General features: G+C 42.2%; 1 pseudogene; it reads right to left on the bottom strand.

The window, feature by feature from the left end:
• The window catches only part of LOC148505581 (piRNA biogenesis protein EXD1-like), a 208,556-nt pseudogene that overhangs the window by 120,219 nt on the left and 74,627 nt on the right, over positions 1–13,710 (bottom strand).

Raw genomic sequence — 13,710 nt, 5'->3', positions numbered from 1 at the left:
TATTCACAGCGCTTCACTTTTTCCACATTTTGTTATGTTACAGCCTTATTCCAAAATGGAATAAATAAATTTTTATCCTCAAAATTCTACACACAATACCCCATTATGACAACATGTAAAAAGTTTGAGATTTTTGTAAATTTAATTTAGAAAAAATAAATAAATAAATAAAAAATCACATGTACATAAGTATTCACAGCCTTTGCCATGAAGCTCAAAATTGAGCTCAGGTGCATCCTGTTTCCGCTGATCATCCTTGAGATGTTCCTACAGCTTAATTGGAGTCTACCTGTGGTAAATTCAGTTGTTTGGACATGATTTTTAAAGGCATACACCTGTCTATATAAAGCCCCACACTTGACAGTGCAGGTCAGAGCACAAACCAAGCATGAAGTCCAAGGAATTGTCTGTAGACCTCCGAGACAGGATTGTCTCGAGGCACAAATCTTTGAAAGAGTAAAGAAAAATATCTGCTGCTTTGAAGGTCACAATGAGCACAGTGGCCTCCATCAAACGTAAATGGAAGAAGTTCGGAACCACCAGGACTCATCCCAGAGTTGGCCGGCCTTCTAAACTGAGCAATCGGGGGAGAAGGGCCCCAGTCATGGAGGTGACCAAGAACCAGATGATCACTGTCAGAGCTATAGCAATCCTCTGTGTTCTCCCCAGAAAATATTTCCAGCCGGGTGGCATCAAGAAGTAGCCGGGTGGGAGTTTTCGCAATAATACATTGTATAAACCCTGACCTAATGATTTAAACTTGAAATAACATTTTATATATTGATTCTCCTCTTCTTATTAGAGGCCCAGTCAGATTAAGAAAAAGCTGCAAAGTATCTAGGATCTGGTCCTTTTTATACAGCTGCCAGATACTGTCCCCACTTGCAGGCTCCCAAAGTGCCGGGTGGTAGGCTGTTTCTTGCCGGGTGGTGCACCCGCAATAAACAGCCTGGGGAGAACACTGCCTCTGTGGAGAGAGGAGAACCTTCCAGAAGGATAACCATCTCTGCAGCAATCCTCCAATCAGGCCTGTATGGTAGAGTGTCCAGACGGAAGCCACTCCTTAGTAAAAAGCACATGGTAGCCCGCCTGGAGTTTGCCAAAATGCAACTGAAGGACTCTCAGACCATGAGAAACAAAATCCTCTGGCCTGATGAGACAAAGATTGAACTCTTTGGCGTCAATGCCAGGCGTTATGTTTGGAGGAAACCAGGCACCACTCATCACCAGGCCAATACCATCCCTACAGTGAAGCATGGTGGTGGCAGCATCAAGCTGTGGGGATGTTTTTCTGTGGCAGGAACTTGGAGACTAGTCAGGTTAGAGGGAAAGATGAATGCAGCAATGTACAGACACATCCTGGATGAAAACCTACTCCAGAGCGCTCTTGACCTCAGACTAGGGCGATGGTTCATCTTTCAGCAGGACAACGACCCTAAGCACACAGCCAAGATATCAAAGGAGAGGCTTCAGGACAACTCTGTGAATGTCCTTGAGTGGCCCAGCCAGAGCCAAGACTTGAATCCGATTGAACATCTCTGGAGAGATCTGAAAATTGCTGTGCACCGACGCTTCCCATCCAACCTGATGGAGCTTGAGAGGTGCTGCAAAGAGGAATGGCGAAACTGCCCAAAGATAGGTGTGCCAAGCTTGTGGCATCATATTCAAAAAGACTTGAGGCTGTAATTGCTGCCAAAGGTGCATCAACAAAGTATTGAGCAAAGGCTGTGAATACTTATGTACATGTGATTTTAGTTTTTTTTTTATTATTAAATTTGCAAAAATCGCAAAAAAAAAAAAGAAAACTTTACACGTTGTCATTATGGGGTATTGAGTGTAGAATTTTTAGGATAAAAATGAATTTATTCCATTTTGAAATAAGGCTGTAACATAACAAAATGTGGAAGAAGTGAAGCGCTCTGAATACTTTCCGGATGCACTGTATACTGGGTTGGGACTATCACATCAACTTTGTTTTTTCAGGAAATCGAGACCTGGCTGGACTAAGCATGTTATTCTGTGATGTGGTATACCCTGTTTTTGTATGCCACGTGCAAAACTTTTATCCATTATTGTTATATCTAGGACTGTAACAAAGTACCATTTTTCTTAAGCAGTGTACTCATTTCTAAAATAATGCGGGAGAGCTGGGGTTGGTCTAGCCTAGTGTAAGGTAATTTCTTTTGTTGCCCTGGTCTTTTATGCTGCTATTATCTTTTAATTGGGTTTGGGGCAGTTAGGTTAGGTTTAGGTTATTTAGAGTAGGTTTAGTTAGTTTTAGTTAGCAGGTGTGTAATTTTAGAGTAAATATTTTGGGGGGATCCAGGTATGCCTAGGTTGGGGTTAGGTTATACAGGGTGGGGGGGTTATAGGGAGGTTTGCTTTGGGTGCTTTAATTTTCTTTTCCTTTTTTATATATTTGTTTAGTTTATAGGTAGGGATGGGCTGTGTGGGATGGCAAGTTATATATAGGAGATATATATATTTGTGGTGGGTGTATGATCTTTTTATAATTTTAATTTCATGTATACTGTATGAACCCCATTGCAGTTTTGTTTTCCTTTTTCTGAGTGCACCCGAATGGCACCTTTGGGTGTTAATCATATGTCAGTGTAGTGGTGTATTTTGTAAGTATTTATCCTGTAGGTAATGTTATTTATTTATTTATTATATCCGGTGTCTTATTGGCGGCTCTTTTCTATTGTTATTTGATTTTCTTGATATATGTGCCTATGTATACTGGGTTTTTTTTGTGTCTGCCATCTTTATTATATGCCTGTTGTCCCTACCTGAGTGTAACTCTTTAAAAAATTGGAAGAAAAAAAAAAAAAAAATACATGATTTAAAAAAAAAGAAAAAAAGAAAAAAAAATGGAAATTTAGATTTTACAACAGCGATTCACACTATGGCCAGAGGTCCTAATTAGACCACTGGACTAGGATATACTATTTGTACCTGGTAATAAAAATTGATTGAAAGAACTTTAACAGTTTGAAATTTAATTTGTTCATAAACTGAATTGATGAAATTACATCCCAAATAAATTCATATACAGTATATACATTTTATAGAGAAAAGAAAATATGTTTTGTACACTAAATTAACCAAAATGTAAAGTCGGAGACCAATTAGTCCTATCAATGGTAAGCTGTTGCTCAAATCCCGTTACCTAATATAGAAATATATATTTAAACAGAGATGTTAGTGCACTACAGTACCTTTCATTAACTGTCTGATCTTCTGGCATCTGATTTGAAAGACCTGAAGAATCTTCTTGTGGTTCCACTACAAAAAAAAATAAAAATCAATAAAAGAGAAAAAAAAACGGTCAACAAGGGGCTTACTTTAAACTTTTGATTATTGGCACTTGGATTGAAAATGATCCTAGGCTAAATTACAAATATACCATAGCTGGTTTCAATCGCACTCTATAATTAATAAGGAAATAATAATTTTTGCCGGGATCAATATTTACTAGTGATTTATTAAAATTACGTACATAAAAGTTATAACCGAATTTCTGGCAGGTGGTACCACTGATGACCCATATTAAAAATAAAAAAAATAAAAAGTGTCGTCATTTATTGTGCTCAAGGATACTAAATATATTTAAAAATAGGCAACACATTATTTCAATTGGTTAAATAATTTGCTACTCAATTATATTTATGCGTTTCATAATCTATATATCTAAATTTAGATCAATCACCTTCCTATTAATCTTCACTTATTTCTCATAAAATACCCTAATATACTTTCTGTGACCTTTAATACAACAGTCTTTTGAACCCCAGAATGGAACTATCCACAATAGTTATCAATTCTTTTCGGTTAATATTTCCCCAACACCCCTTTCAGACTTACTGAGATTCCCGGGTTTATGGCCAAAATTCCCGGGACTCGCGTATGTCAAAGGCACCTACCCGAAAGTACGTTTCTGGGTAGCCGCCCCTCCAATTGACCAGGGTTTTTACCAGAAAAACAACCCTGCTCTAGTCTGAATGGTGCAACCCGGGATTTTACTCCCGGGCTGCACCTAGCAGCTTCGGATTGATCGGCTATGGCTGAATGATGATGAAATCATCTGCGGCAGCCAGAGAAGACGCCGCTGCAGACAGACCCGTGATTCTTACAGGCCAATGCATTGGATCGGAGAGGGGGCAGGAGAGGAGTGGCAGCGTCAGAGGGCAGAAGAGAGGAGATGAGTGCAGTGCCAGTGGTGGTTTCAGATCATGTCTCACTGGAAGGAGGAGGTGGTCCGGGGACTCTTACATGTGAGGGGAGAGGAGGAAATAAAAGCTCAAATTACAGGCAATGTTATGGATGCCATGATCTATGGCAACATTGCAAAGAGCCTGTCCAGCAGGGGTATTGTGAAGACAGCAGCATGTTTTTAATAAAGTTCCTGAAGAAACAATACACAAAAAGGTCCATGACCACAATTGCAATGGTATGGAAAGGATGGAGTGGCCTTTATACAATTTGTCCAGTTCTGTTTTTGGGCATAAATCACTACGCAACTCCACTGCCCTATCTTCATCAAGTGATAAAGGCACACTGTCTGCAACAACGAGAAGTACGCCTTTATCAACTCCTAAGTGAAGCCAACAGACACGGCATAATCGCAGGTCCTATTTAATGATGATCCTGATGATGAGTCATCTACCACGATCATCATGTAAACAAGCATCGCTTCATGGACAATGAGTGAGAATTGCAGAGCAATTTACTATCACAAATGGTAGCTATACAGGAAAGGGTCAATCGTGATAACCGTACATTTTTCGCTTAACTATTGAGCGAAATCCGCTCCACACAAACACAGGTGCCACCCTCCCTCACCCATTTTGCCCAACAAGAGCACCGTCCAAACTAATTTGGGACTACATCCCAGTATACACAACAACCACAGTCTCCCACCTCATTTGGGCCTACATCCCAGTATGCGCAACAACCACAGTCTCCCACCTCATTTGGGCCTACATCCCAGTATGCGCAACAACCACACAGTCTCCCACCTCATTTGGGACTACATCTCAGCATACGCAAAAAACAGAGTCTCGAACATTTTGATTGTTTACATTATTAAATGTACTCTAAGGGCAACTATTTGTAGATTCATTGTCTACTAGTACTACTTTCCAAGAACTTACTCCTACCAATAGTCCAGAATTTACAGTATACAGAAATATGTAAGTGTAGTATGCACAGAAATATTGTGACGTTCACTATACATACAACATATGTTACACATAGTAATTTTTCTACATTTTATTTATAGGTTTTAAATATAATATACTCAGGTTTTGGTGTGTTATTTGGTGAAGTAATTGCTCCTAATATAAGCAAGGCATATCTAAGTCTATACATCAATATGGATAGTATTGTGCACAGAAGTATATTCGCACTTAAACTTCCCCCTGACTAACTCATCTAATCAGGTTTTTTTATACCATAGCTGGTCTTAATTGGAGAAAGGGTGTGGTTCCTCCCTGGCTACAAGAGTTTAACCCTTTACTCAGAATGTGGGGGGGGGGAGACCCACTCTGCCACATACCTCCCCCGTTAAAGGACGAACCTAAATCACCCACAGCAAAAGCATGACTCTCCAGCCCAGTTCGAGGCAAAAAATCCGCATTCATATGTAGACGTCTCGGTTTGTGCTGGACTTCAAAAGAAAAAAAGTCTGGAGAGCCAGGTACCACCTTGTCAGTCTTGCGTTAAAATGGTTACAGTCTATGAAAAATTCTAACAGCACATGATCAGTAACCACAGTAAACCTGGCCCCACAAAGATAAAATCTTAATGACTCAAGAGCCCATTTTATTGCGAGGCATTCTTTTTCTATTACAGAATGCCTAGTCTCTCATGTAAAAAACTTTCTACTAAGATATAGATTAGGGTGTTCAATGTCAAACTCCTGACACAAAACTGCCCCAAACCCACATCTGAGGCATCTGTTTGTACGACAAACAGCTTGGTAAAATCTGGGGACTTTAAAACCGGGCCTTCACACAAAAGAGGTTTCATTTTGGTGAACGCAGACTGACAGTCCCTAGACCGCTCGAGTTTATTTGGGGCAGAATTTTTCAAACGAACTGTTAATGGAGCCGCTAAGGTAGAAAACTGAGGCAAAAACCTCCTGTAATAGCCTGCCAAACTCAAGAAGGACCTAAACTCTTTCTTGGTAGTCGGAAACGGAGCATTGGCTAGTGCCTGTACCTTACTCACAAGGGTTTTCAGACACTCACTGACCACTACATACCATAAGCACTTGGTTTCACATTTGCCTAGAGCACATTTCTTCAAAATTATCAGTTAAACTTGCCTCTCGCAAAGACTAAAGAACTGCCCTAAGCCTATTAACATGGCCATTCCATTGCTGATTATACATAACAGTATCGTTCAAGTATGCTGCAGCATAATTCTGATGAGGACGACGCACCCGGTCCATTAACCTCTGAAAAAGAGAGGCCGGGGCACCATGCAAGCCAAAAGGCATTGTTTTCCACTGAAGGAGGCCTAACTGTGTAGAAAAAGCAGTTTTCTTCCTAGCTTTCTCCGTCAACTCAAATTTCCAATAACCCTTCGTAAGATCAAGGGTAGAAATAGATCTACCCAAACCTAATCTATCAAGCAGATCATTGACCCTGGGCATTGGGTAGACATCAAATGTGGACACTGCATTAAATTTTGCAAAAGTCTATGCAGAATCTTGTAGAGCCATCTAGTTTTGAAATCCCAGACAGACAATGGGGCTACAGATGACTCCTCAATTACCCCTAACTTCAACATATCTTTTACTCTCTTGATTAACTGCGCCTGTATTCCCTTTGGAAGCCTATAGGGTCTTTGTTGAACTACTACCCATGGTGGTGTTACAATGTCATGTAGGACTAAATTCTGGTTGATCAGAAAAACATCTGAGAATTCTTTAACAAGGTTCCCCAAGGGAGGCTTCAGCTTGTCCGAATCCAAAAGGTTCAAGACGGGGTGAGGTAGTTGGGAGTCTCCATCGAACTGGGGTATCTGTGGACCAATTACTAGGGTCTGCAAAAAAAAAAAAAAAAAAACCTCTTGGTCCTTTCATGCTTTCAACAATTTAACATGGTAGATCTGCCTACCTCTATGAGAGTCAGGTAGGGAGACCTCATAAATTTACTTCGCCAAACTTTCTAATTACTTCGAATGGCCCTTGCCACTTTGCTGTTACAAGTCGTGGTCACGACTTTTCTCCTAGCAGTTTACCCCTTACTGATGCTATTGTTCCAGCACCGCCGGTTGCTATGCGTTTGGCACGCCTAGGAAGTGACACGCTATCCATAGCACAGCATGATTGGATGGGATTCTTATTTCGACACACTGGATTTTGCCGCCTCGCCGACTATAGCGTATCTGTGGGTACCCTCGGTTCGGCTGCATGGTCAGCGTTCTGTTCCTCCTGAAGATTTTGGTTTTCCCGTAGTGGCTTTCGTGCCATCTCCGGCTCTCCAGCTTCCTTACAAGTTCCTAGCCGGAACCTATACCACCGTGGTGCCATCGGCTCTCCAAGCCACAGCACCGACTACTTACTCCTCTACCATCGGCTCTTGCCGCACCTTTGGCACCTTGGCTGCACCATCAGCTTCCGTGCTGTCCCCGGCTCTCCAGCTTCCTCTACGGCTCCCTAGCCGCAACAATACTACCGCACTGCCATCGGCTCTCAAAGCCGCAGCACCTACCGCCAACTCTGCCATCGGCACACAAGCAGGACTATTGGCTCCCAAAGCCGCAGCATCAACTATTAACTGTCTATCACTAACCATTGCCTCACCATCGGCACATTTGCCGTATCATCAGCTCTAAAAGCAGCAGCACTTATCAGCTTCCTACCGTCGGCTATTGCTTCACCATCCACACATTGGCCACACCATCAGCACACAAGCCACACCTCTCTAAACTATACCATTAATTCTTCCTGTACAAGACTCCCTCATCACAGGATTCCAGTCGACACCCCTGTAAGCTGCTACTACTCCGAGCAGTAAGTCCAGATGGCCGCCTAAGTACCGGTGAGCAATTAATCTCTAAGGGAACAACAGGCGATTGTTAGAGGCGGAAGACCTTGTAGCCTGAGTTCTAGACGGCTTACTAGGAGTGATCACTGGAATTCATAACATTTGCTAGTAATTTGCTTTCCTGAGTAAGCAACAAAAGGACTTTATTCCCGGGTGAAAAAACTTGAGTTCAGGCATTACGGTTAGAGAAAAGTTTTTGAGCCTCCAGGGCATTTGCCAAATTTTCCCTGGCCAAATAACATAGTAGGTCCATGCGATTATGCAGCTGGACATATTGAAGGATGCTTTCAGATGGTTGTTCTTCCCACAGAAAGTCGAGAACACCCCACGGCTTCCTCCCATGAAGGGGTTCAAAAGGGGTAAAAACCAGTAGAAGCCTGGGCCACTTTCCTGATTGAAAATAACAAATAGGGTAGAAGCTCATTCCACATTTTCTCTGTCTGTATAAACTTCTTTAACATAGACTTCAGTGTAAAGTTAAATCTTTCAACTAAACCATCCATTTGGGGATGATATACTGAGGTTTTGACAGATCAAATTTTTAACAATTTTAACTAGCCCTGCATTAATTTGGACATAAAGTTTGTCACTTATCAGTAAGAATTTCTATAGGTAACCCAACCCTGGAAAACAGCTCCAATAACTTAGTCACTACCTGTTTGGCTGTAGCGACCCTTAAGGGAAATGCCTCCGGGAAAACGGGTGGCATAGTCAACCACAACTAAAATTCATTTATAGCCTTTAGACGGTTGTTCAATCGGACACGCTAAATTAACCCCTATTTTTTTAAAGGAACCCCCTACAATTGGAAGATGGGATCAGCGGGCAGGAGACGGTCATTTCACCACTGTCTTTTAACAGTGCAAACGGAACAAAAAGCGAGAGACCTCAGCATAAACACCTGGCCAATAGAACTGGGAGGTTATTCTCTCCACAGTCTTATCCGGTCCCAAATGACCACCCCAAGGAACTGCATAGGCCAAAACGTGCTTTTTGAAGTGGCCCGGGACCACCAACTCTCGTATCACCTCCCCCGTTAGTTTGTGCTTGTCTAGACGATATAAAACCTCTAAGCATTACAAAATGGGGAGATTTTACTTCTGTTACATAACAGGACACCATCCACTGAAAGAACCTATTCGAAGACCTTTTAAAGCAGAATGTTCCCATTGGGCCTTTCTTAAATGAGCCTGAGGCACAAGGAGTTATGACCTCTTCATTAATATTACTTAACTGAACCTCAGCATTACTCCCCGTGCCACGAGGATTAGGCTGGCTGCTAGCCACGTCACGGTTTCTAAACATCTCAGCATTACCATGGACATCAGCATGCACAGGGACATTAGTAATGACAGGTTCATTAGGAATATTAGACACAGACATGAACAGGCAAATAAGCATTTACAGGCACATTACAAGCAATAGTGTTATAGGAAAAGACCTTCTGTCCCAGCTAAACATCACAAGCCTTTGTTTCTTAGATTTAGGAGCCTTTACCAGAGACAAACAATATCAGGGGAAAAGGGAATGGTCTCTCTAAGGGTTGCTGCAGGCACCTGTTTCTCTGGCAAAACAAGCAACCAGAAGGGAGGCCAGTCACGACCTATTAGCACAAGGGCCAGTAACTATGGACACACACCCACACGTAGTTTGGCAGTCTTCCAGATTATCAAAAGGACAATGGCGACAGGAAAGAGCTGAACATCTCTATGTTCACAAAAAATGCAGACTAGTTCGTGGGGCAACAACAAATCCTTTTGTATCAGCGTAGTAGCAGACCTCAACCAGTCTATTCCCAACTTTTAAATGTACTTATATTCTAGATGTCCACCTTGGCCACATAAGGAACACACTTGTTTGGAGTTATTGGGGAAGTCATTAATTCTGGACCGCCAACTTCAGTAAAACAGGCGGACATCACCTAGCCCACAAAACAACTTCTTTATGTGAAGAGAAGGGCAGGGCTGTGAGCCTCAACTTCCCCGGAGGCTTTGTCTGAGAAGGGTACTGGTGCATATCTGAATCCATACATGGGGACACCTTAATCCGAGACAACGGCCATTGTGGAGACAGACGGGGAGAATCCAGCTTAATTAAAGAAAGGTTCTCCATACCTTCCTGAGCCAGCAAGGCATTTTCCACTAGCCGGACAACGGAATTCAAATTCTCGACTCGATTCAGCTGCACCCAGCGAGCAATAAACTGTACCAGAGTGACCATCTCTACTAGCCAGGCAGAATGTTAGTCTGGCTGCAGTCATTTATCTGCGAGGTGAGCCAGTTTCTGGGCCAGGACACTAGGCCCCCCATCAGGATCATAGGACACAGACCGGAACTTCCACCGGGACGCTTCTGGATAGAAGCCAAACCGATCTACTATGTCATATTTTTGCATCTTCCAAGGAGAGGACGGCGTATGCAGATTGGGCCTCCCCCTTAGCAGAGGGGCAATCCAAACAGCCCAGGAATCTTTGGCTCATGCTTGCAAGGTAGCAACCCTTTCAAAAGTGGTAAGAAAGGCCTCCACATCATCTGAGGCCTGCATTTTGGAGAGTACTGGAGAAGTTCATTATAATATATATTACACATATACACACACTCACCCCTAAAATTATGACTTATGTAGTAATATTATTCATTGACAAGTAGGGAGAGTTACCACAGACTAGGATAGTGCTAATCAAATAGAGAGAAAAAGAGAATGTATTGGGTGCACTGAGTGTCAATAAAACTTTGATTCTAGTATTTAAAACGTTTTTGAACAAATAAACAGCAAAATAAATGTTAAAATGTAACACAGAATGGGTTTAGGCAGTGTGGCCGGAGACTGGCCACACGTGGGTAAAATATTTGCTGCGGCACTAAAAGGGTTAACTCCCATGCTGCAGCACCACATTTGAAATATACAGGTGCTAGGCACCCATTGTAAATGTATAGCCGGCACTGGGCGCTGAATGTTAAATGTTATTTTTTAACGTGTCGTGGCCAGGTAATTAGGAGAGTCCCACACTGTAGGGCTTGGAGAGGCACTACTTGTACTGCAGAGTGCTGGAGAACTGGGAGAGCAGCGCCCAGTATCACCAGCACTGAAAGAGGTAACGTCCCAGCGTGGACAGAGTTTAAAAGCACAAATACTGCACATGGTTTATAATAAACTGTATTAATATACATATATATTGCGGTAGAACACTGCATCAGATAGCAATGCATTGGTGTATAAAGCAGAGTATATTTAATAGTCTATGACATGTTTGAATGTATTTGTATTTCATGTGTTTAAATGCACTTCTTGGATATGCCTGTTTTAGAAATGACCAGCTACTGTGACTGCAGGAAATTAGATGCCAATTGTCATTTCCTAGCAGGAGGTCTGATGAATGGTAAGACCCATTATGGTCAGTGAACTCCAGCTGGATGGAAGCTTTCTGTGTGAAGGTGTAAAGAGTCAAATGGCCAAATCTTTCTTTGAAATGGCCCTGAGATTGTCTTTTGTGTGTCGGCACTTTTAGGGAAAAAAAAGTGTTTGTTTTTCATGATTTCCTGAATATTGCAGGAAGACAAAAGCGAATACTATTGCTGGTTATTCTACATATATATTTTGTCAGTGTGTGATAAATGTATCAAAGGATGAAAGTAAATTACCAGTTCCTGTGGGATGTGAGTTGTAATTACATTTGGGATAGATGGTCTGATTGGTTTACAAGACCAACGGTGGGAGGATTTCACCATGCTGTACTAGGTTTTCTGACTATATATACACACAGGGCCTGTGAGCCTGTGTATGTGTACATCTTTGTACATCTTTTGTGGAGAAGAACTGCTGAATATCTTTGTATGCTGATATATCCCTTCAATCTGAAGGACGAGTCTTATTTAAGACTGAGCAATAAACAACTTACCTTACTACAATTGCATCTGCATCCTGCGACCAACAGAATTGCGCCGAACGCTATTCCGTTCTCCTACTGTTGTGGGTTGAGCTGAACATCTCCGAAGCTCAAGCCCTCTGCCAGCTACTGTGTAGAGCCTGGTCCATTGCGAGGGATCAGGCAAGAACAACGGTCACCAAATAGGAGGTATGGCCGCAGCTAGTCGAGGCATATGTAGCAGGAGCGGTTCCAGGCGGCAGGAGCCTGAGTGTACTTAAGAAGCAGTTCCAAACGCCGATGGTAGAGTTTGGTGGTGGCAGCATCGTTACACGCCTACGTAGTGGGCAGATTCAGTGACATGTGGTCACTGAGAATCCCTGATACCCCAGGATCCAGTGGGGATCAAAACCCCCAACCTGTGATCGGGAGGCCATCCGGTCACAGGTAGGAAATATATGTAAAGATAAAAAAAAAAAAAAAAAAAAGTCATCAAATATTCTTCAACTGTATGCCTGTGTTTTGCCTACTTTCAGAATTCAATGCTTGTTTGTATACATTTGAAATAACAGAGAATTCAATGGACTAGTGAAGTCTGTATGAATACACTAAATATAGGGAACAACCCCAATGTTCAAACAATATGCAAGTGCAAAATGTGTACCTAGCCCTTAACGGGCACATCTAGGTTTTAAAAATTATATGGAGTTAGAAGACTACCTAATTTATATAGATGTGTGCAATCTATAAATGGCTAATCAGATTGGAATAGTATTTGTGTGAAAGTATTGTAATATTATACCATTTTCTAGTGCTCATTAAATAAATTCTCTCCATGCAATATACCAATCTTGCGGTGTCCCACAAGGTTCTATACTATCACCCATGCTTTTTGCAGTATACATGCTACCATTGGGTGAAATAATCAGACGTCATGGCCTGGTATACCACTGCTATGCAGATGATACACAACTGTACCTGTCCTTTGCTCCAGGTACAAAGGACCCCATAGCAACCCTAAATGGCTGCCTAGCTGAGCTTCAGGAGTGGATGAGTGCCAGTTGGCTGAGACTGAACCCTGATAAAACAGAGGTCCTTATGATAGGTCACAAGTCAGAGCTACAGAATAGCCAACCAACAGGACTTACGCTTGGGGGATCAGAATTACAAAACACTTAACATGTGCGGAATCTTGGTGTTGTCCTTGATCGTGGCTTGACACTTAAACATCAGGTATCAGCCACAATCAAATCCTCATTCTTTCATCTGAGGAACATTGCCAGATCAAGCACTTAATTCCCTCAGAAGATCTGCCTAAAGTCATACATGCATTTATATCATCACGCCTAGACTACTGCAACGCCCTGGACTCCCAGCAAAAGAATTGCCAGGTTATTAACCAACCAGCCCCGTTTCAGCCACATAACACCCACTCTCTACTCCCTTCACTGGCTGCCTGTCAGATGACAAATTGTTTTCAAGATTGGCTTACTAACTTACAAAGCCCTACATGACCATGGCCCAAAGTACCTAAAGCAGCTTCTGATTCCTTACCGTCCCACTAGATTACTGCGATCCGTTGACGAAGGACTATTAACAGTATCTAGAATCTCCCGGAATTCGTCAGAGGGTCGAGCTTTCAGTTTTGGGGCTCCAACCTTATGGAACTCACTTACCCGCACAGTTTGAGAGGCCTCCACTCTAGAATCCTTCAAAAATAGACTCAAAACTTTCCTCTTCACCCAAGCATTTCACTAATGTCCCTTGTTTAAGCTTATATTGTATTTT

The sequence above is a fragment of the Taudactylus pleione genome, unplaced genomic scaffold (assembly GCF_031769625.1).
Source record: "Taudactylus pleione unplaced genomic scaffold, aTauple2 ptg000448l, whole genome shotgun sequence".
In the NCBI taxonomy this organism is placed as follows: domain Eukaryota; kingdom Metazoa; phylum Chordata; class Amphibia; order Anura; family Myobatrachidae; genus Taudactylus; species Taudactylus pleione.
This window is presented reverse-complemented; position numbering and strand designations above follow the sequence as displayed.